This window comes from Etheostoma spectabile, chromosome 14 (genome assembly GCF_008692095.1).
Source record: "Etheostoma spectabile isolate EspeVRDwgs_2016 chromosome 14, UIUC_Espe_1.0, whole genome shotgun sequence".
In the NCBI taxonomy this organism is placed as follows: Eukaryota; Metazoa; Chordata; class Actinopteri; order Perciformes; family Percidae; genus Etheostoma; species Etheostoma spectabile.
Genome location: NC_045746.1, coordinates 22421806 through 22442924, shown reverse-complemented (window position 1 = coordinate 22442924; position 21119 = coordinate 22421806). Strand labels below are relative to the sequence as shown.

The 21119-nt window shown below is 41.2% G+C and overlaps 1 pseudogene; it reads right to left on the bottom strand.

Annotated features, from left to right (window-relative positions):
* Positions 1 to 12172: 12172 nt before the first annotated feature.
* Positions 12173 to 15983, bottom strand: LOC116702041 (uncharacterized; annotated as a pseudogene).
* Between the last annotated feature and the right edge of the window lie 5136 nt (positions 15984 to 21119).

Below are 21119 nucleotides of genomic sequence, written 5' to 3'. Positions count from 1 at the left end.
GACTGTAGCCTTTACCTTGCTAATGACCATCTTTATTTGTTCCTGGACTTTGGCATGCATTGCCACACAATCTGCATATCTCCAACAAGTTTTCTAACACATTACACAAGTGTAACCAGTTTCTCAGACACATTGATGATGATGATACATTGACATAAAAAACAAACAAACCTGAATACGCTACCAGTCTGCAAGCTATTTCCTTTCTCAACTGAGTGGTTGCTGCCTCATCGGTCCGGAAATCCACTAACTTGGCATTAAGGACAAGCTCTGCAAACTACAGAAGACTAGTACAATTAGTAACAGGCAACAGCTTTATTGAACAAAGGGTCATCTGCTCACATACCTGGCAGACCAATGCCCCACATGACGTTGAATCCTGCTGGCGAGGATGGTCAATAGTGTTACAAGTCTGTCGCGATATATGTATATTTTTGCGTCTCATGAAAGATCTATAGATGAGCTAAATATAGTTATTTGGAACCAAGGACATTGTTATGACATTACCACTGACATAACTTGCCTTGTGATATCCTTGCATTTTGTTAATTGGGCTGGGGTTTCACAGAGGGGATCAATGTAAAGCGCCCGCTTCTCCTTTGGATAAATGACCTTCACAGTACACTCAAGATCATGTAAAGAGAATGGAATCTCACATTGAAATAGTCATTATATAGTGTATGTACATTCTCACCACAAGTGTCCAGTGATGTTTGTCACAAACTGATCCAAGTAAAACATCCCAGGCCATTGGGTCAATCAGAAAACAGACAGAATGAATAAATAATTGTAGGTATTGTAACCATTTATGAACAGAATTTGAAAGTAGTCACCTTCTTTAATCCCCTGAATGATCCTTGCCACATCGCAGTCATCTCAAATGAGTCAACAAGAAAGAACTTTCTTACAGTTCTTTCTTGTAACGTTTGAATGGTTGCATGGATAAATGCGTTTAACACTTTAAGTGATGATTGTGTAAAGTTACATATTGGTATTTAAAATTTTAAGCATGTACATGATGATTTTATGATGATAAAATACTTGCATGGACCTCACTCTCCACCTGTCTTCCAGGTGCCAGATTCTGCAGGTCTCTGGCAAATAATTTCTAGGGTCCTACCTTGCTCCACAACACCCATTGCTGTTTTCCAGACCAGATTTCTGCTATTACTGATAATTAGAAGAAAGATATTTACCAAGGACTAATTTGGAATAGCATGCAGCATCAGTTTCCAGAAGGTCACCCAAGTCCTGATGCGAATGACAGTTATGCATGTATGCAGATGGAAAACAGTATGTTGTTGCTCAAAATCATATGCAAAGAAATATATACTAACGTTCCTCTGGGGACCAGAGACTTAAGCGTGGTTGTGGATTCTGTGTTAAAATGAGGGGATTGGGGAACTCTGGGACACCTCAAGGGGCCTAGAGCCCAGTGCACGTTTTCTCTTCCACACCCTCTCATGTGCTGCCGATATATTGGCCTCCACTATGGAGTAGACATCTGACAGTTTGAAAGTTAACGTTACCTTCTCATTTCCAGCCAGTGCATTTACTTCCTCGTCAGTTATCTGTAACATTGGGGGAGATAAATGAACACAAGTAGCCTACAGATTATAGAATTTACCATTATTGACAAAGTTGTTCTTCACTGCAGGACAATGCCATTGTACCTGCCACTTATCTGGAATTTCAGAAGGATAACGGGCATCCCTTCCATATATGAGGTAATATGGTGAGTGTTTTGTGGTTATGTGTTTTTTGATGCATAGACCAAATACGGTGGGCCTTATATAGTCGTCCCAGTTGCTTGGGTGGCCCTGCACCATTTTTTTTTTTTCAAACCCCTGATATTGGAAAATTAATGAACGTTATTCACCATAGTTCCACCATAGAGCCTTTCCACCAAGCCATTGGTTTGTGGATGGTATGGGGCACAGAGGCTTCTGGCAATGCCAAGCTTGGCACACATGTCCAGGTTAATCTGGCAGTGGATATGAAAATGAATGTGATGTTTTTTTCCCCCACTGATGTGATAAACAACAATACAGTGATATCAAATGTCTCAGAATTTGACTTACTTTGTTAAATTCTTTGCCCTGGTCTGTGAGAATGCATTTGGGTGCACCATATTTATAAAAGAAGTCCAGGATGCATTCTGAAACTTCTTCAGCTGTCTTGCTTTTCAGTGGATATACTTCCATCCATTTAGTGAAGTAGTCCACCATGACACGCATTTATGCGTATATGCTCACAGCATATATTGAAGTCACTTATTTTTTTAGTTTTTTGTCCCTTTCTGATTGTTCTGTATGAACAGTACAAAGATATTTAGAATCAGACAGCTTATAGAGATTTGTGCATATGGTTGTAAAACGTGTTCACACGTTGTGAATAAGAGTTTGAAATTAAACCTAGACTCCTTAGGGTCCATTTCCTGAGGAACATTAAATCCTTCTGCTCACTTTTAAGGCAAAGTAGGCTAAATAATAATACGTTGTGTTTATATTGTGCTTTACATGGTAGGCTACTCCAAAGACACTTCATGGTAAAACCAGTACATTTATCACATAAAAACAGATACATGAAACTAGCATATTTAAAGCAATTAAAACACAGTGTAGCCTACAACTGTTAGGGCTATTGCTAGTTGCACCCTGTCTCTGCTCCCCTCCCCTCTGTCTGTCCTTGATTGCAGAAGTGAAGCCTGGTGTGCGGGAGTCAGGGTTCCAGCTGCAGCTCATCAGACCCAATCACCTCTGCTTCAAACACCTGGTCAACCTACCAATCCTTGTCAGATCATGGCTTAGACACGTCGTTGGTCTCCTTGCTGACGCTACAGTGGGATTTGTTCGTATACCTCGCTTGTAATTATTTGTTCTCTGAAAACCTATGTTCTTTTCATCTTTGTATTCCCGACATCGGACTGGAGTAAACCTGTTTTAATATCATTCTGGTCTGCGTTATGTTTGCATTTGGGCTCAACTGGTTCCACACCTAACTTTGTAAATAAAAAATGTGGAGTGACTAGTAGGTCCAGCTATAGTCTGTTTTTCCCTTTCTGCATATTATTTGCTTCCCCTCGTTAATGTCCAATAGAAGCTTCTGCTCTTTGGGTGAAACATACGGCGCATGCGTCTTCTACATTTCTGCATCAGTAAATCTGTGGTCTATTTAAGAAAGCCCATGAAGGTGCACTTATCCCAGCTATCTACACCTGGCTTGACATAGCTTCACCTTCTCATCCTGGCTCGGCAAACATGCAACCAATTAAGCCGCGATGAGCGGATCACACTAAGTCAAGCTGCGCTTTTTCACTTAGCCTGGATATCTGTGTTCTACTTTCGTTCAACAGGCCCCTTATTTGTTCAGCCTGTGACTATACAAATAACATGTAAATAGGAACATGTTGGTATTATTTTGTCACTTATTGGGAGCAGTAGCTAGTTGGAACAAGTTACGTGCAGAACATTTGCTAGGCTAAGCTAATACTTGGACCGTCAGAACGAGTTACAGCCCTCATGGAGATGAGAAGGGTATGTATGGACGTGTTTTAACTCTGGGGGATATGGTGAATAAGCTAAAGTCCCAATAAGTCGGCATGTTCCTTTAAACAATTATTTGCACCTGTGTTCTTCGGGTTGATGACTGCCATGAATTCGTTATTAAAAGTGTGTGCCAGTTGTTCCTAATTAGTATAAGATAAATGCTCCGCAAATGCCCATATAAGGACATGACACTTGAGGGCCGTGTGCAAAAACAGTTGGTGAATGGCCAAAAGACGCACAAACTGTGGTGGTCCACCGAGCACCAAATGAAAAAAAGAACTTCTGTAATACTGAAATAGAAACACTACTGCAACATGTGAATGCCAAACAAGCCATACTATTTAGTAGTGTTTCCAGTAGTTTTAAAGCCACCAACAAAATGGAGGCATGGAAGAAGATTTTATGAAGTCTGTTTCTGGACGCTCAATTGAAGATATTCAAAAGAAATGGTTTGACTTAAAATCAGAGACCAAAGAAAACCATTGCCAAACATAAGAGACATATGCTGACCATCACCACTGAAGGGACGCATGCAGGCCCTGAGTTATCTGAGATTGACCAACGCATCGGGGCCATTATTGGTGAGACGGCACTCCCAGGCATGCCATCAGCGGAGCAACTGGACTCTGACCAATATCCTCCAACGTCATATCCCACCAGTGAATAACATGGTATGCAAGTCTTTCTGAATTTTTACAATGTTATGCCATAATTTTGACAGACAACATTACAGTAAAATACTATCATGGACTGTAGAATAAAATGCAGTAACCAATTATTTGGAGCAAACTGTCATCACTCCAAAGTGCATAGGAGTGCTCTTGAGTGTGCATAGATTTTGTTCTTAGCTAAGAACAAATCCAAGATAAGAAAACATTAGTGAATGTCAGAATCTTTGTAACAAGTGCGCAAGTGGAGTTTAACAACACATTTCTTTGTAAGAACGGTTGATGAATGAGGCCCATTGATTCCAGGACACTCTAAGAGGGGCATTAACATTCAGCAGTGCTAAACCCAATATAATTACAGAAATATTATTACAATAATAACTCAAATTTCCAATTTCTATTTTCCATCCTTGGCTAGCCTTGTTGGATTGGTAGGTGAAAGGGTTCTTGGAAGTTGTTTGATAGAGGTCCCTGAAGGTCTCTTCAACAATGAAAAAGTTCCACAGCAATAGTAATTCTGACGTTTTTTAGCTCTACAGAGAGACAGTCTATCCGAACATCCGTGTTCCCCTCTACACCTGTTAATTCATTCTCAGCAGGAGCTTGTCCACCTTCTTTCTTTAGCCGAACACATTAGTCTATTACCTGTGACTATGCAGGAACATGACGCATGAGAAATTGCATGACATTTTTAAAGGGCAAACGCAAACTAAAGGTGTGCTTTTTATTGCTACGTTTGGCATTTGGTGAATAAAAGGAAAAGGAACTTTTAAGTACCAATAAATAATTCGATAAAATAACTCTGGAAGCTGCAGTTAACTTTTTAAATGGCAGTGACAGGTGAAGTCTTGGGATAATTGAAACAGTTTCAGCTTCCACAAATTCTCTCATGGGGCCAAAGACTGTATAGAAACACACTGGTGACAACTAGCACCATCTGTGGTTTTTTAAGCTTAGGCCTGGTTCCGATTTCCAACCTGAGCACCATGGGCTCACTGTAAAGGTACAGTCATATCAAACCTCCGCATGCTTTTTCCTGTTTGAAATCTCTGGTTTCATTAGTTTTTGGCTTTTACTGCCTTTTATTAAGACAACAGATTAAGACAGGAAAGTGGGAGATGGATTGGGAATGACATGCAGCAGTGGGCAGAATTGAACCCGTGTCCACTGGGACAAGGACAGACCCTCCGTACATGGGGCGCACACTCAACCAAGCAAGCCTACCGGGTGCCCCAAGTTCTCTTTTTCAAACTTTTACCACTTACGCAGATTTCTAGGTCAACCAATAGAAACATTGATGGTGGTTGGTGGTATAGGTGTATTATCACTTTATTAACAGGTACAAACTTGGATGCTCTGCACAATATTTATCTATTGCCCATGTTGGAATAGTAACATCCTTATTCTTCAGACATGAGTCTGCACCCAACCTTTTGAGTTCTTCTTCTACCACTGCCAATACACACATTCCCAGTTAGGGAAAGGGTAAAAAGAAAGGCAAGATGCTGTTTGACTAAATCTTTTTGTCATTTTTTCATTTCACAAGTTTTGATTTCATATATGTTATCATTATTGATTACCTCACAAGAAGGGGTGGGTCTAGAGGGTGGGGGGGTGGCACCCACCCTGAAATATGATTGCCGCCCCTGGTGCCCCCCTAATCCATTGGGCTAGTGTACTGTTAATCTCACAAATATGATTTCCATTGGATGAGAGTATTGTCACTTTGCTGCCTTTCCATTTGGTAAATGGATATACAGTATATTCATTGAACACACATTGTATTGCAACTGTGTACTCTGTTGACATTTTGAGGCAAGTTTAGAAGAAACAAGATATTGAACTCAATGTAGAGCACTTGTTGCTGTAAGAAATAGCGTATTGCACTTTGTTTCTGTTCTGTTTCCTATCATCTGAAAACGGTGTACAGCAAGGTTTTCTTTGTTGAAGTTTGAGGCAAGTTTATTGGAAGTGTATTGCATTTTTATTTTTTTTCGGTTCTGTGAAAAAAAAGATCTTCCCAGCCCTTGTCACATGACCAATTAATGTTTCCACACAGCTACATTTTTACCGTAACAGCCCTTTGAAAATGTGTATTGTATTTGGATTTACTTCTTGTTGGAAAAAAAACCCAAGTCAAATTAATAATGAATTTAATGTTTTTTATTCAGCTAAATTGCATTGTGTTCTATTCTATTTTCCTCATTTGTGGACTCCATGCACCACCCATCCAGCCTGTTATGAGAGCCAATTCTCAAAAATAATGTTTTGGCTTTTGGTGTCGGCAAATGCCTTTTAGGGTAGTGCAAGCTAATGTATTGAGTTTCCTCTTAGCAGAATGTTCTAAGTGAATTTACGTTGGGCTGAAATTGTGAAGGGTAGAAATGGAAGAAGTGGAGATAACGTTATGTGCTGCTGTTGTCACTATGGGAGATAATCAGAATTAGAAATACTTTATTGATCCCCAATCAGTTGTGTTACAGTTGCACACATTGCACAAAGGGCAAAAGGAATATGAATAAGGATAGTGGTAAATAGAAGTATATAAATATCAAGAGTGAAAATATAAAAATAAAAGAAATATAAGGAGTGTGGATATGTACGATATTGACAGTTAATGGAATTGTTATGATACAGTATTTACATAATTAAGGAATTGTTATTGTGAACAGTAATAATGAATAAACAGTAGCAGCAGAGTATTGCACATTACATTTTGAGTAGGTGTTATTGCACAAAACAGATAATATTATACAGTTTAAAACTAACTAAGTGTGTGTCAGACACTTAGAGGGAGGAGTTTTAAAGTTTGATGGCCACAGGCAGGAAAGACTCCCTGTGGTGCATAATGAAAGTCTGTGAGTCGTCTTGGTTTATGCTGGTTGTGATTACAGAGCCTTTATGTTTTTATTTTATTATTAAGATGCTGGTTTCAACTTAGAATGAGTTGTGTGTGGATCCTTCTTGACTGGCTTGGGTACTTCACTCTGGTACAAGGATGCTGCTCGACTGGAGATACGCTTAGCTTGTGACTTAACCTGCAACCAAGTTGCTTGACCAGGGAGGGTGTAGGGTATGTCTGTACCAGTCTGCAGAATGTGGTGCCTCAGGCCCATCACGATAAGCAGGAGGTATTTTACTCAGTTTACTTCTGAGACACAAAACAGCTCAAATCCAATTTCCCCTTCTAGGGTCCTCAGCATCCCCACCAGGACTGAACTGCTGCGAACGTGTTGAAGGCATTGGCAACACCACACTTCAGCGCTTGGCTGTTGAGAATGACGCCTAGTTCCGATTGGACAAGCTGTCTTGGTTGACTATACTTTTCTGTCTGTCTGTGGCAACCTGGGCAAGCCCAGTGCACTGGGGGAGCTTCAGGTGGCCCATGGACATTGAGTAAGTAATCCAGGGCCATCTTAAGTAGAGCAAAGTTACTTTCATGGCCACTCTCCAACACTGGTAGAATAGGCTAAGGAATGCCATAGGCGGAAGCATTTCAGCTCCAGGGACTTGCATATATCCGGGATATGGAGGAAGCAGAGGGACATGACGTCACCTGTAAGGACATAAAGGAGGTACTGGTGTAATCGGGTGGATCTCATCAACCGTGGCTGTTGGAGCAGGGTGAAGAACGGCTGTGAAGTTGAATATCGTTGGTGAGATGAGGAAATCAGCTTGGCCCACTCGGCTCGTGACGACTGGGGAGGAGCAGCCAAGCTATCCAGTGTTGGGGGGTTGTCCGGTGGAGCTCCTTAAACTTCTCCTCCAGATTGGCAGTGTGTACGGGAGATAAAGCAAAAGCACCTCCAGAGACTTGGGTCCGCTGTATACTCTTTTCTTGGATGTTGTCCTCGATTTGCCACTGCGGTTGCTATGTAGGGAGCAGGTGTAGAATGATCCAGTCGGGGAAAGTATCCAACGTCATTATCTGCCAAGTGAGCAGGTGGATGAGGTTCTTGTGAGGACATTCCATGTTCTCTGCTGGTGTGTCAGCCGCGCTGTCCATATAGTCAAAAGTGTGCATTCAATCCGGCTCAAAAGACCATGAAACGGAGGGGTTGGACCTCCCACGATTTAACTGGTTGAGGTGGCAGATATGGACTTTATTCCAGTCAAAGAATCAGACTCCAGAGGTACTGGTCTGTTTAACAGAGCTTTATTTTGAGTTGCAGTTCTTGTTTGTGTTGGTCTTTGTGGTCTACAAGAAACAAAGATTAACACAATAAGAATATCAATGTATGCTGCAGTATAATGAATGGCCTAAGGTCAATGATCAATTTTGTAATTGTTTCATTTGATCTGAGGCCGCATGTTTTGGACACTCTGGTGAAGAGAAGGGCGGAGCGGTCAGCTGATCACCATCTGGTGGTGAGTTGGGTCAGGGGTTGGGGGAAGACTCTGGACAGACCTGGAAAGCCCAAACGGGTAGTGCAGGTAAATTGGGAATGTCTGGAGAAGGCCCCGGTCTGACAGACTTTCAACTCACACCTCCGAATAAGCGGATGAAGATGGATGGATATAATGATGCCAATGATAAAGGAGCTATACTAATAATTATAAATATTATAGGAACAAACAGTGATTAGTATAATTACTAACTGAACAAAAAGTAGTAGGTATTTACTTACAGTGCACAATGATATTAGCTGTAGCTGTTACCAATGTTACAAATAGGCTACAGACATGGAGCGGCGTTATGACATACTAATGGCAATGGTTAGCTAAGTCAGCTAAGACTTCAGTGTGCCATGGAGATAGAACAATGAGGTTTTCATGAAAACTCCTGCCATAACTTTGATCTCAATAGGTAAATTATACAGTTAAACCTGCATGGTGTCACACAACAACCTCCACATGTATAATACTCCCAGTTTTATCACAAAAGCATAAACCAGACAGAATGAAGAAAAGTTACAAATAAAAAGTCTGCTGCCTCTAGCTTTTGATCTAAACAGACATCAAAGCGCAGTGCCGCTCATTCAACCGACATCAGACTGCATTACAGCTGTCCACCTAAACGTGATTAGCTAAACATGAAACCTTTCACATTTTAAAAGGGCTTTATGTTGTGAATAACATTCCATTCCATTTTGTGAGAAGTTTGAAGAAAGTCGTTCTCGTCTGTTTTAGTGCAACACTGTTTTCTTCTGTGTGAACGGACAATCCTTCCTCCCATCCTGACTCTTATCTTACTCCACTAAATGAATAGAATGATTATTAGAGAATATGTATATCCTTGTGTTTCTCCTTAAATAGTCCCTTTAGGACTTTTTTTGAGATTGTTGCGCCCGAGGCATGAAGTTAACTACTAACTTTTTTTTTTTACTAGTAAAGGTGAAAAACAAGAATCCCGTGAACGTTCAGAAACAGCTGTCGCATCCTCTCCAACTGCGCTGCTTTCATGGACGTCAGTGCCTTGACTGCAGCGGTCTCCTCCGTAAGCGCAGTCATTGATAGTTTACAACTTATTGTGTGTAGGTGGCTTTTTCATGGCTTCTGGTCCTTAATTACTTCTAATTTTTTAATTTTTAGTCCAGATTACAAAATGATTTGACTCCTCTAAGCCCAACACACGACAGTCACTGCAGTCCAGTTGTTCTGTACTGCTCTCATACATCAGCCAAACTAAGCTATCCTGAACGGATTGTTTCTTATCACTTCACAACAATTTTCTTTATTTTTCATGCTTTAAATGCTTTCCATTCAATGGGCATCTGTTCCAACCTCTGGAAAACTGTCAAAACCCATGAAATAAACTTAGACATACATGATATGATATACATGGTAGTTTATCTAAAATTTGGATTGGGCTGCTGTACTGTCTTTTATCACTACCATTGTGCAGCATGTTTACACTTCCCCAATTCTCAGCCTGAAACTTTGGGATCTACTTGAATATATGCAACTTGACAAACTTTATCAAACTTATACCCCTTCCCACTCCCATTCCCAAATTCCATTAGACCTACATGAGTGAGTCTGAAATGTCAAAGAGAAAAGGTTGCCCTCATATTCAATGATATACTTTTCCCAAGGGACTCAAGAAAGCTTTCAAGACAGCTATAAGGGCCTCTCATTGGGTGTTTGTTATCCTTATTAAAAGTTCAAAACCACTATGGAAAACAATTTAATTGATACTGAGTGTGTCTGAAAGAAAGAGCACTGCCTCAGGGCCTTGGAAGATGTCTGATGGAATATATAGCATTTTAATCTAGAAGAATTAATTACCTGCTGAAGCACACACCCATCTTTGCCACATCCCTTCCAGCCCTTATCGTTTTGACCTTTTCCTTTCTCTCCCTCTTCTCCTTTATTAAAGCACACTTCCTGTCACAACTACTGTAAACTGCTCCTCTTCATAAACCTTCTGGCTGATGAACTCAGCCCTAGCAGAAGCTTCAAGCTCTATTGACGGGGGGGTTAATAGAGTCGAATGCGGGGCAGGTCACTTTCTCCACACATCGATATGACCTCAGGGGTCAGGCTCAAGTGTTCGGTAATAGGGGGGATTATACACATGTGCTATGGAGATACTTAAGAAAGAGAGCAATTTTCCCATACTTTGAGTGAAGTAACATTAAGTTCAAACTAAGTTTATGTTAAGTTTATTATCCGCTAAGCCCTTACAAAGATAAATGATGCTGCACTCACACTCACTACTCTGCCTGCAGACCTAACGAAGCAATGATAGTTATAATAAAAATGGAGGAGATCAATCTCGCCATTGCTGGGTTCCTTTTGTTGTGATCCCTGGGATCAAACACAATATTATATATATATATATTATATAATATATATATATATATATATGCGGCAGTTTGTGGGCGGAAATGCCTGTTGATGCCAGAGGTCAGAGGAATGGCCAGACTGGTTCGAGCTGATAAAGGGCAACGACTCAAATACCACCGTTACAACCAAGGTGCAAAGAGCATCTCTGAACGCACAACGTCGAACTTCAGCAGATGGGCTACAGCAGCAGAAGACCAATCGGGTGCCACTCCTTTCAGCTAAGAACAGGAAACTGAGACTACAATTGCACAAGCTAATCGAAATTGGACAATAGAAGATTGGAAAAACGTTGCCTGGTCTGAGTCTCGATTTCTGCTGCGACAGCGGATTGTGGGTCAGAATTTGGCGTCTACAACATGAAAGCATGGATCCACCTGCCTTGTATCAACGGTTCAGGCTGGTGGTGGTGGTGTCATGGTGTGGGAATATTTTCTTGGCACTCTTTGGGCCCCTTGGTACCAATTGAGCATCGTTGCAACGCCACAGCCTACCTGAGTATTGTTGCTGACCATGTCCATCCTTTATGACCATAATGTCCCCAACTTCTGATGGCTACTTTCAGCAGGATAATGCGCCATGTCAAAAAGCTGAATCATCACAGACTGGTTTCTTGAACATGACAATGAGTTCGCTGTACTCAAATGGCCTCCACAGTCACCAGATCTCAATCCATAGAGCATCTTTGGATGTGGTGGAACGGGAGATTCGCATCATGGATGTGCAGCCGACAAATCTGCGGCAACTGTGTGATGCCATCATGTCAATATGGACCAAACTCCCTGAGGAATGCTTCCAGCACCTTGTGAATCTATGCCACGAAGAATTGAGGCAGTTCTGAAGGCAAAAGGGGGTCCAACCCGTTACTAGCATGGGGTACCTAATAAAGTGGCCGTGAGTGTATATGTATATGGAACTAGAGATAGATATATATATGAATATATATATGATGAATGGCTCATTAAATAGTTTTTGTTTGGAATCTGTGGGTGTGGCAACAATTCTGATATGATTATAAAGATAGAATTATTCTATCTTTAAGATTCTTCAGCGGCTATCGAAACAGAGGGGTGGTCTCCAAAATATATTCTTTTGTTCGGGATGCTCTTACAAAACTCTCCCTATTTCACGTGTGTGGCCAATGACCTACAACGTTACAATGAAAATGTCTCACTGGACTGGGAACCATTTGTCCTCTCGATTGGCCTTGCTTCTAGAATCCAAATCACCAGCAGATTCATTTCAACTATATCTATAGGACCTACCTCACTCCCAGGAAAAGCTTTCTTATGAAACGCTTAACTTCTCCAATTTGTACCCTCTGTTCAGATGGCTGTATAGGTTCATACATGCATATGTACTGGGAATGTAAGGATGTGAAGCTTTTTTGGGGGGAGGTATGTGCCACTTTATCTATTGTTGTGGATGATATTGTACCGTGTTCTCCTGCTGTCCTGCTCTTGAATGACACTTCCTCACTAAAGATGACATGTTGGAAAAAGCGTATGCTCTTAACAGGCATTACCGCGGCTAAGAAAATGCTAGCTCTACGCTGGAAGCCTCCACATGCAATTACTAAGCCTCAATGGATTAACACTTACATAGACGTAGTTGAGATGGAGCTGTCAGTGGCAAGAATGCACGGAGCCGGACCCGATACTATCTCGGCGTGGCACTCAGTGGTTGATAAAGTTAAGAATCTGTTGTAACTCAATATCTGTAATTACAAGGTTGGTTTTGTGGTCTGTTTTGGCCAAAAATTGGGTAGAGATCCAGGGTATAGGATGGGGGGGGGGGGGGGGGTCGCTATTGTGTTTGATTTATTTGCTATATGTGTATGTATGTGTATGTGTGTGTGTGTGTGTGTGTGTGTTGTTGTATATATGTATATGTATGTGTGTGTGTATGCATGTATGTGTATGTATGTTATATATATGTATATGTATGTGTGTATGTTTATATGTTGTATGTGTATATATTATATATATATATAGATATAATTTTTTTTTCTTTTTTCTTTTTTTTTTTTTTTATGTATGTGATTTTGTTGTAGTTTGTTTTTGATGGTGATAAGCCGACGTTGTAGTTGGAAGAAATAATAAAGTTGTTCAAAAAAAAAAAAGATTCTTCAGCGGCTGTATTAGAGCAGTTACTATACCAACAAATAATGACTATTTCATAAGCATGACTACAATATCACTATATTTTGAAATCACTAATTCTACTTCATATGTCCACTGGTCTTGATTGTGAACAGTACATTTTAGGATATCTACCATCTAAAATACTTGATGTCTTTTCTATTTTTACAGTTTTTTTCTATGATGGTAACACAAATTGAAACCGTTGTAGCTTGGTATACATATTTTTTAAATATTTGCCAGAGTTTTGTACCCCCCCCCCCCCCCCCCCCCTTTTATCACCTAAATCATTTTTGTACAGTCCCTTACCACATTTAAGAGTCACCTCATATGTGCTTAAATGACAGAAATCGTGGAGTTGTCCGACTTAAATACTGCAACACATATTGCTCTTTGAAGAGGAAAGATTTGGCAACAAATACAATGCAGAGAAAAAAATCCTCTCTTCTGAACATAGCCTTTGTTGTCTTATGGTCCTTTTGTTTCATTTTTGATGTGGTAATCAATTACAAACAATAACAGGGGACCCGGTGGGTGGGGAGCCTGGGTGACAAGGGTAAAAGAGCTATTCGGATTTCCAGAGCTACACTCCAGGCTTTCAATAACAGGATTAATGTAGCCCCCGGTGCTGCTGTTCCGGTTGGAAAAGGATCAATCGGAAAAAGGCAAAAGCGTATTAAAAGGATTATAGATTAGCAATTAGATGTCTTCTGACTGGGGGTTACAAAGTGCTCTCACGCAGTATTTGGAGTCATGAGGTGAGTTGTGTGATGACTGACACTGTGGTCCATTCCTGGCACACATTATATCTTCTCTGCTTTGAAACTGCAGAGTTATATTTGAGTATTAAGACCGTCTGCTGAGGGGCACCTGGGTAGCTCACCTGGTAGATTGTGCGCCCCATGTACAGAGACGCAGTCCTCGCTGCAGCAGCTGCAGGGTCATTTCCGCCCTTCGCTGTATGTCATTCCCCCTCGCTTTCCCCTTTCATGTCTAAGCTGTCCTCTCGAATAAAGGCTTAAAATGGCAAAAAAAGAAGAACGTGAGTTTCCTGCTCAGACTTCAAGAATGATTTGGTTGTTTTCGGCAGATCTCTAATTGCTTTTTTTTCACTCATTAAAACTCCTTAGTTTAGAAAAAAACATTTAATTTTCTGCTTTTGTTTTATTTGGCTTCACTTTGGATTGCAGTGCAGAATGCACTATATGTTGATATACATAGAGAGCTGAAACCTTTTGTTTTTCATCAGAAAGGCCTCGCTCCATTTATACTGCAATCATTATTTCACACGCTTTCCCAATGACTTTTATAAAAAGTGACCCGATACCCAAAAACAGTCCTGGGTTCAATTCAATTCAGTTTCAATTCAATTTTATTTATAGTATCAATTCATAACAAGAGTTATCTCGAGACACTTTACAGATAAAGTAGGTCTAGACCACACTCCAGAATTTACAAGGACTCAACAGTTCTAGTAGTCTCCTCCAGAGCAAGCAACAGTGCGACAGTGGTGAGGAAAAACTCCCTTTTAGGGAGAAACCTCGGACAGACCCAGGCTCTTGGTGGGCGGTGTCTGACGGGCCGTCTATTAAAGCCCTAATGGGCGGCTGGCTGACACTGGACTTTGGTGAAGGGACCTATGCACTGGACCTCTGTAGACTTCACCAGCATGTTCATGGCGAGTGTGAATAATATCACTGAAATTGTGCATCCAGGCAAAATACCCTTCTCAAGTCTGTGCCAGTCTCATATTGTAGACCCAGCAGAGACTCTCAGACTGAAACTGTTGTGGTAGTCCAGAATGAGGTCTCTAAACTTGTCTGATGTGGTGCTGGCGCAGGGACTCATATGAACCCATAGGTGTTTGTGAGGTCAAACCACAGTACCATCAGGCCCCCCTCTTTCTTGCAGGCTTCCTTGATCAGCTGTGTGACCACACCTGTGTGCTCCAGACACCCTGGCATATTCGGGATCCCTCCTTTTCTGGACCGAGGTGTTACTGTACGAGTTTCTCAGGATTCAACAATGCTGAAGAATATCTTTCCCTCAACACTGAGCAGCAAGATATTTCTGAACTGGTCGATGGTCTTCAACTGTTCCTCCTTTGGGTTCCACACCCCTTCTGAAAACCGCGACTGCTGAGCAACCTTTCCCCTCCTCCTTCCAGAGCCTGTGGAGTAGCTTCTGGCACTTCTTGTTAACTCTGTTAGGTACCCCACTCGGTCCTGGGGCTGAGCTTGCTTTGGCCTTTAGGATCACCTGGATCTCCTTCCATCTGGGCTCCTCAGTCGAACTTCAGAGTTGGTGCAGGTGGATCAATTAGGTGCTGGGAGTGGCCCAGATCTTGCTCCCTGGATCTGTCTCTGAGGTGGCGGTCAATCTCAGCTTTGGAGCAGGTGAGCTGGCTACTCCGCTTCTTTCCACAAAGTAGCTGCTTTGTGTACCCAAAGGGATTTTCTATGAAGGCAGACCGCTTCCTGGCCCTCTCTTTCCTCCTTCTCCTGTGCCACTCCCCACAGCCACTTCTCCTGTGGCACTGCACGAGGATGTTGCACAGCTCTGATAGAGGACCCCTCTCCTCCTCCCTATGTCTCCTTGAACCTCCTCCTCAGGCTCTTCAGCTCTTCCCTAAGCTGATGGATCTTGTTCGCCCTGTTGTTCATGGTGTAGGGGAGATTCCCTGCTTTCTTCTCCTCCAGTCCAAATCTCTCAGCTGCTAGGCTGATGATGACGGTGGTCATTGTCTGGAGGCGTTATCAACGTCACCCTTGGCTGTTGCTTTCAAGATGGTGTCGGTATGTGAAACTGGAGCCACTTCTTCTCCTTGTTAGCTCGGGGCCATTTTATGTGGGTTTTGTGGGTTTTTCCACACTTTGCCGCAAAAGCATTGTGCACTCATTGTTGTGTTTCTATCTCTGTGTGTTGTGTCCTTTGGTCTGTCCGAGTGGGATCCTCATCACCCCCCCCTCTCGGGGATCCCTGGGGGTATAACTCTATAGGTCGATCTGTAGCTTGTGAAAGTGTGTTCCTCCACTCAGAAGATGTAAGCTGGGCTGTTAACTCTCCCTACCCTGGTGCCATCGCCGCTATAAAGCTATGGCTACCGTTTGTTAAGCAATATCTGCAGATGAGCAGATAAGGCTATTGTCAATGAACAAAAGCATGTATTTCCTGCTTCATTTGTTTTTTTTCCCACTGTTCTTCAGCCACAGATCCATGAAAATAAGAAAAGAGCCTTCAGGAAGTTGCCTTTGACAGGCTTCACATGGCATCAGCTGTCTCTGCCATCACTGTGAGCTATCTGAATTATTTGTCATGTCCAAGGTGAGGGTCAACATTGGCAGATAAGTATCTTGGAGAATAAGGGATATTTCTAGAGCTTCACTTACATCAAATACAATTCATAAGCCTACACATCATCTGTCATATTATTAAATAACACATAGCAAAAATAAAAGTCACCAAGGTCAGTACAACTTTGATCTTATGTGGATGCAGTTCAACCATAGCAAGGGAAAGTAGTTTTTTGTTGTTGCATGGGTTAGAAATTCTTTGTGAATTTTGATGGAAAGAAATAGTACAACAAAGAGCAAACATCCCTTTTTTTACTACTTCTATTTATATAATCAGGTGGATTGGTTACCCAAAAATATTTGATGTGTTTAGTTACATACAAAATGTTTAATGGAGTATGAAGAGTATATGTTTGAATTTAGGTTCAGCTAAGAAAAATCCAGCAATAGTTGTATTAAACGTTAACTTATTTTCTTTTCAACCTGGACCCTATTTTACAATGTTCCTGTGTCATTAAAACAAGCTACAATATAAGTTATCGGACAATTGAACACTTTTAATTTCAATTTAAATTCACAAAAGTGCTTGCCACTGACATGTTCAGATTATTATTCTAAGACTCTTAAAAACTGTTTGGAAAGTATCCCTACAGACATAGACCTTTTTGATAAATAGGTTATTTAAAAAAAAATAAAAACATCCCCAAAATTGCTATTGCCAAACCCACCAGGCTCCATTTAAGTAAGTATTGGCCTGGGTTCAAATCTGACCTGTGGCCCTTTTCTGCGTGTCAACCCTCATTTCTCTCCCCCTTTCATGTCTATCCGCTGTCTTTTTACTAAAGGGAAAACCCTCAAAAATAATCTTTAAAAAAAAAAGTTGGGCAGTCTTTTGAATTTTTGTTCCAATAAAGTTGCGAGAGACAGTAGAAATTGCATTAAAAAGTTTTGCTTTTTCTTTGGGTATACTTCTTCAAAAAAATGGAAAAAAAACTTGTTTATGGGAGAATAAACCTACTCTAGGCTGAGTTTCCCTAGTAACCTTGCTAAAGATGGCTCAGGATGCAGCAAATCTTCGTATAATATGAAAATGGCTGGTGGATTTAAGACAAAAAATTTTAATTTATTGAATGAATCAAATTTGAACATGTCTGTGGGGCCAGATAGCTCAGTTGGTAGAGGGGCCATCCAAATAAAGGTTTATTACTTGATGCAGCGGGCCTGGGTTCGACTCTGTCCTGTGGCACTTTGCTGCATGTCATTCCCCCCTCTCTCTCCCCTTTCATGTCTTCAGCAGTCCTGCCAAAAATAAAGGCCGAAAAGGCTGAAACGTGTCTCTCAGTGGCTTGTTGATCTTTACATTGTTAGTTCATTTCCTAACGTGACCTGGGAAACATTCATGATAAAGCATTTATTGGACTTTAACTTATCATTGCACTACAATAACGGGCTTAGCTGTCCTCAATTTAGGTCACCCTGTACGTCTCATCTCCAATTCAGAATCAGCTTTATTTGCCAGGTATGAGGACACACGAGGAATTTTTCTTTTGAGCATTGTTACTCACACTGTGCTTACACATACATATCAACCAAAACAAAAAATATATACACAATATAGACATACTCTAACTTTTTATGATACACCTGAAAATATATGATTTTCTCGCCTAAATTTTTACCCCCTAAAACATAAACGAGTGCCATCATTACTTTGAGAAATGACGGTCAGTTGGTCCGGAGAATTGCAAAAACTTGAATGTGTCCCCAAGTGCAGCGTAAAAACCATCAATCAGTCATCAGTCACCTCTGCTGCTGAGGATAGTTCACTCCGAGTCACCAGACTTAGAAACACCAGTTAACAGCAGTCAGATTAGAGACCAGATGAATACTACACAGAGTTGTAGCAGCAGCAGACATCTTAGAACAACTGTTAAGAGGAGCGAATTCAGGCCTTCATGGTCACATAGCAGGTAGGAAACCACTGCTAAGAAAGGCAACAAGGAGAATAGATTTGTTTGACCAAGAAACACGAATGGACATTAGACCAGTGGAATCTGGGCTTTGGTCTGATGGTCAAATTGAGATCTTGGTTCCAACTGCCTGTCTTTGCGCGACGCATAAAAGAGGATTCTACATGCCTGGTTCTCCCACGCAAAGTATAGAGGAGAAGATGTGATTGTGGGGGGTGCTTTTCTTCAAGTGTAGAAAGAACAGATAGATTGGCTGGTTTCTATATGAGATTCAGTGTTGGAGGAAAACTAATTATATGTGCAAGATAAAATTAAATGTATATGAAAACTTTAAAGATGCCATGAAAACATAAAGTATGTTCAGAAATGCGCACTTTAATTATAAGTGAAGACGTGCTCTGAGTGGTGTTTAATGTTAAACTGCTGAGGGGTTTCATTGGAGCTGGCTAAGCACCGTCTGCCATGGTCAGAGCAGAACTACCTGGCAGAGAGTTTAGGAGATAGAAAGTAAAGAGAGGGGATGAAATACACACACACACACACACACCACACACACCACACACACACACACACACACCCACACACACACACACACACACACACACACACGTTAGACCAAAAGAAGCACATGACAAAGCGAATTACTAATAAGCCTATCACAGTGATGTATAACCTCTTTCCCAGACAGTTGTGTTGGACGCCAGCTCTGCTGGGAAAAGCAGCTTCTGACATGTGGGGGCCTGAGCTAGGGATTCTACACCAGGGGTACTTCTGACGTTGGCAGGGGGAAAGACTGTCCAAAAACACTATCTGTTATATAAATGTAGTACATACATTGTGCTGTCAGGACTGTATTGCAATTGCATTATTGCAAAAACATTTTATGATGTCAATTTTTTTTAATCAAGAGGTTAATGTTCTTTTTGGCCTAGAACCTTGTAGTTTTTTCAGATGCTGTTACAACAACTAGTAACATTAGAAAAACTACAACACCACACCAGATTTAGCTAGACCGGAAACAACAGGTACTGCCACACACACGCCGGCAAAGAGTAGTAACATAGCTGCAAACTATTGCTTTTTTGCAAAATCGCCGTTTTGAACGGGAAAATGGCATCCACGTGATTGTGTCGATCCAAAGAGTTTTTATTTGGGGACGCTAGTAAACACTACACTTAGCAGCAGGTAATGTTAGCCTACCGTTAGCTAGCAGCTGTAGTAAACATGGATAAATGCTGTTGACAGCTAAAACAGTGTACCGTGTTGATGGTATTTCACCTGGAGAGGACTGGAGAGTTTAATCATTTGACAGCACTAATATAAATATATCAATTGTAACACCCTGAATGCTAAATATGCACACATATAAGAGTGCTTGAAAACTAGTTAGCAATAGGTAATGGCTGAACGGTTGAAAATAATTTGCTCAAGTATTGCATAAGCATGAAATGGTTAGCTAAAAGTAGGTCTACCAACTAACAGTTAGCTCCAGTGCATGTGCAACCCCCAACCAAGATGGAAAAGAGAGCTGAACTCACGGAGAAAAGAGAACTGCGCAATGTGCCAGCAACAAGAATATGGGTTTTTTGACAAACCAGTTAATTATTAAAATAAAATAATAATAAATTATAAATTAATTTAATTTTAGTACAACCTCTAAAGACAAATACAACCTGAAAATGAGCAAATATGAGCACATTGACTAAAAGGCTAATTGATTTCCAAACTTACACTGGCCGTTCATAAAACCGATGCAACAATACGTCCACACTGACTCCACAGCGGTAACAGCTATCACGCGGCCGTTAAAACACAATGCTTTTCGACCCACGGCATCTCTGTGTCACTCCTGCTTCTACTGAAACTTTCTCCAACTCACACTGCAATCACGGCTCAGCCAGGCTACTCAAAGGTAATTTACCATTATTCAACCTGGACCCTCTTTCCCAATGTACGTTTTGTGGTCTAAGTGACTGAGGGGACGGCAATCTTTGACATCGTCCAGTATTAAGTGAGATCACTGCAGTCTGCATTGGCGAAACAGCTACAATGTAAGTAACTGTCAAGATTGTATTTAGCTTCACAAAAAGAGCTTGTTTTGCCGCTGACAGGCTCAGATTAATATTCTAAGTGTATGACACATGTTTTATTTAGTTCTGTTGACCTTATATGATAAAACAGTCCCTCCAGTAGTTTGCTAAGTCGCATCACAACATTTTCAGGAATATAACCATTCACCGTAAATTCGGTGCTACTCACAATTTTGACCAATCACACAACTTCACAGCAATTTGACCAATACAGCAGTCCTACGTGTCAGACTTTGCGCAGTATGTGACGCTGACAGCCAAGGCGAAGCGGGGGTGAGAACGTGTTGACGTCACACACTACAAGCCAAATTCATTAACTTGTTTCTGATATTCTGAAGACAAGGTGTGTGACTCGAACATCTCACATTACCACAAACGTACAGCGAAGACAGTGCAAACATTTCAGAGCGTCCTGCCAACCTGATACATTTTCACACAATGTACGCTGTAGAAAAAATCCCTGAAAGCTCGCTGTTCTGTCAATCCTGTCAGCTCCTCTCACACACACACACACACACAAACAAACATCAAGAGGCGCCGCAGATGGCCGCCTCTGGACTACGCTCCATGTGCTTTTTGTGTTTTTGTTTACTTGTCGTTTATTCCAACATCTCTGGTAACAT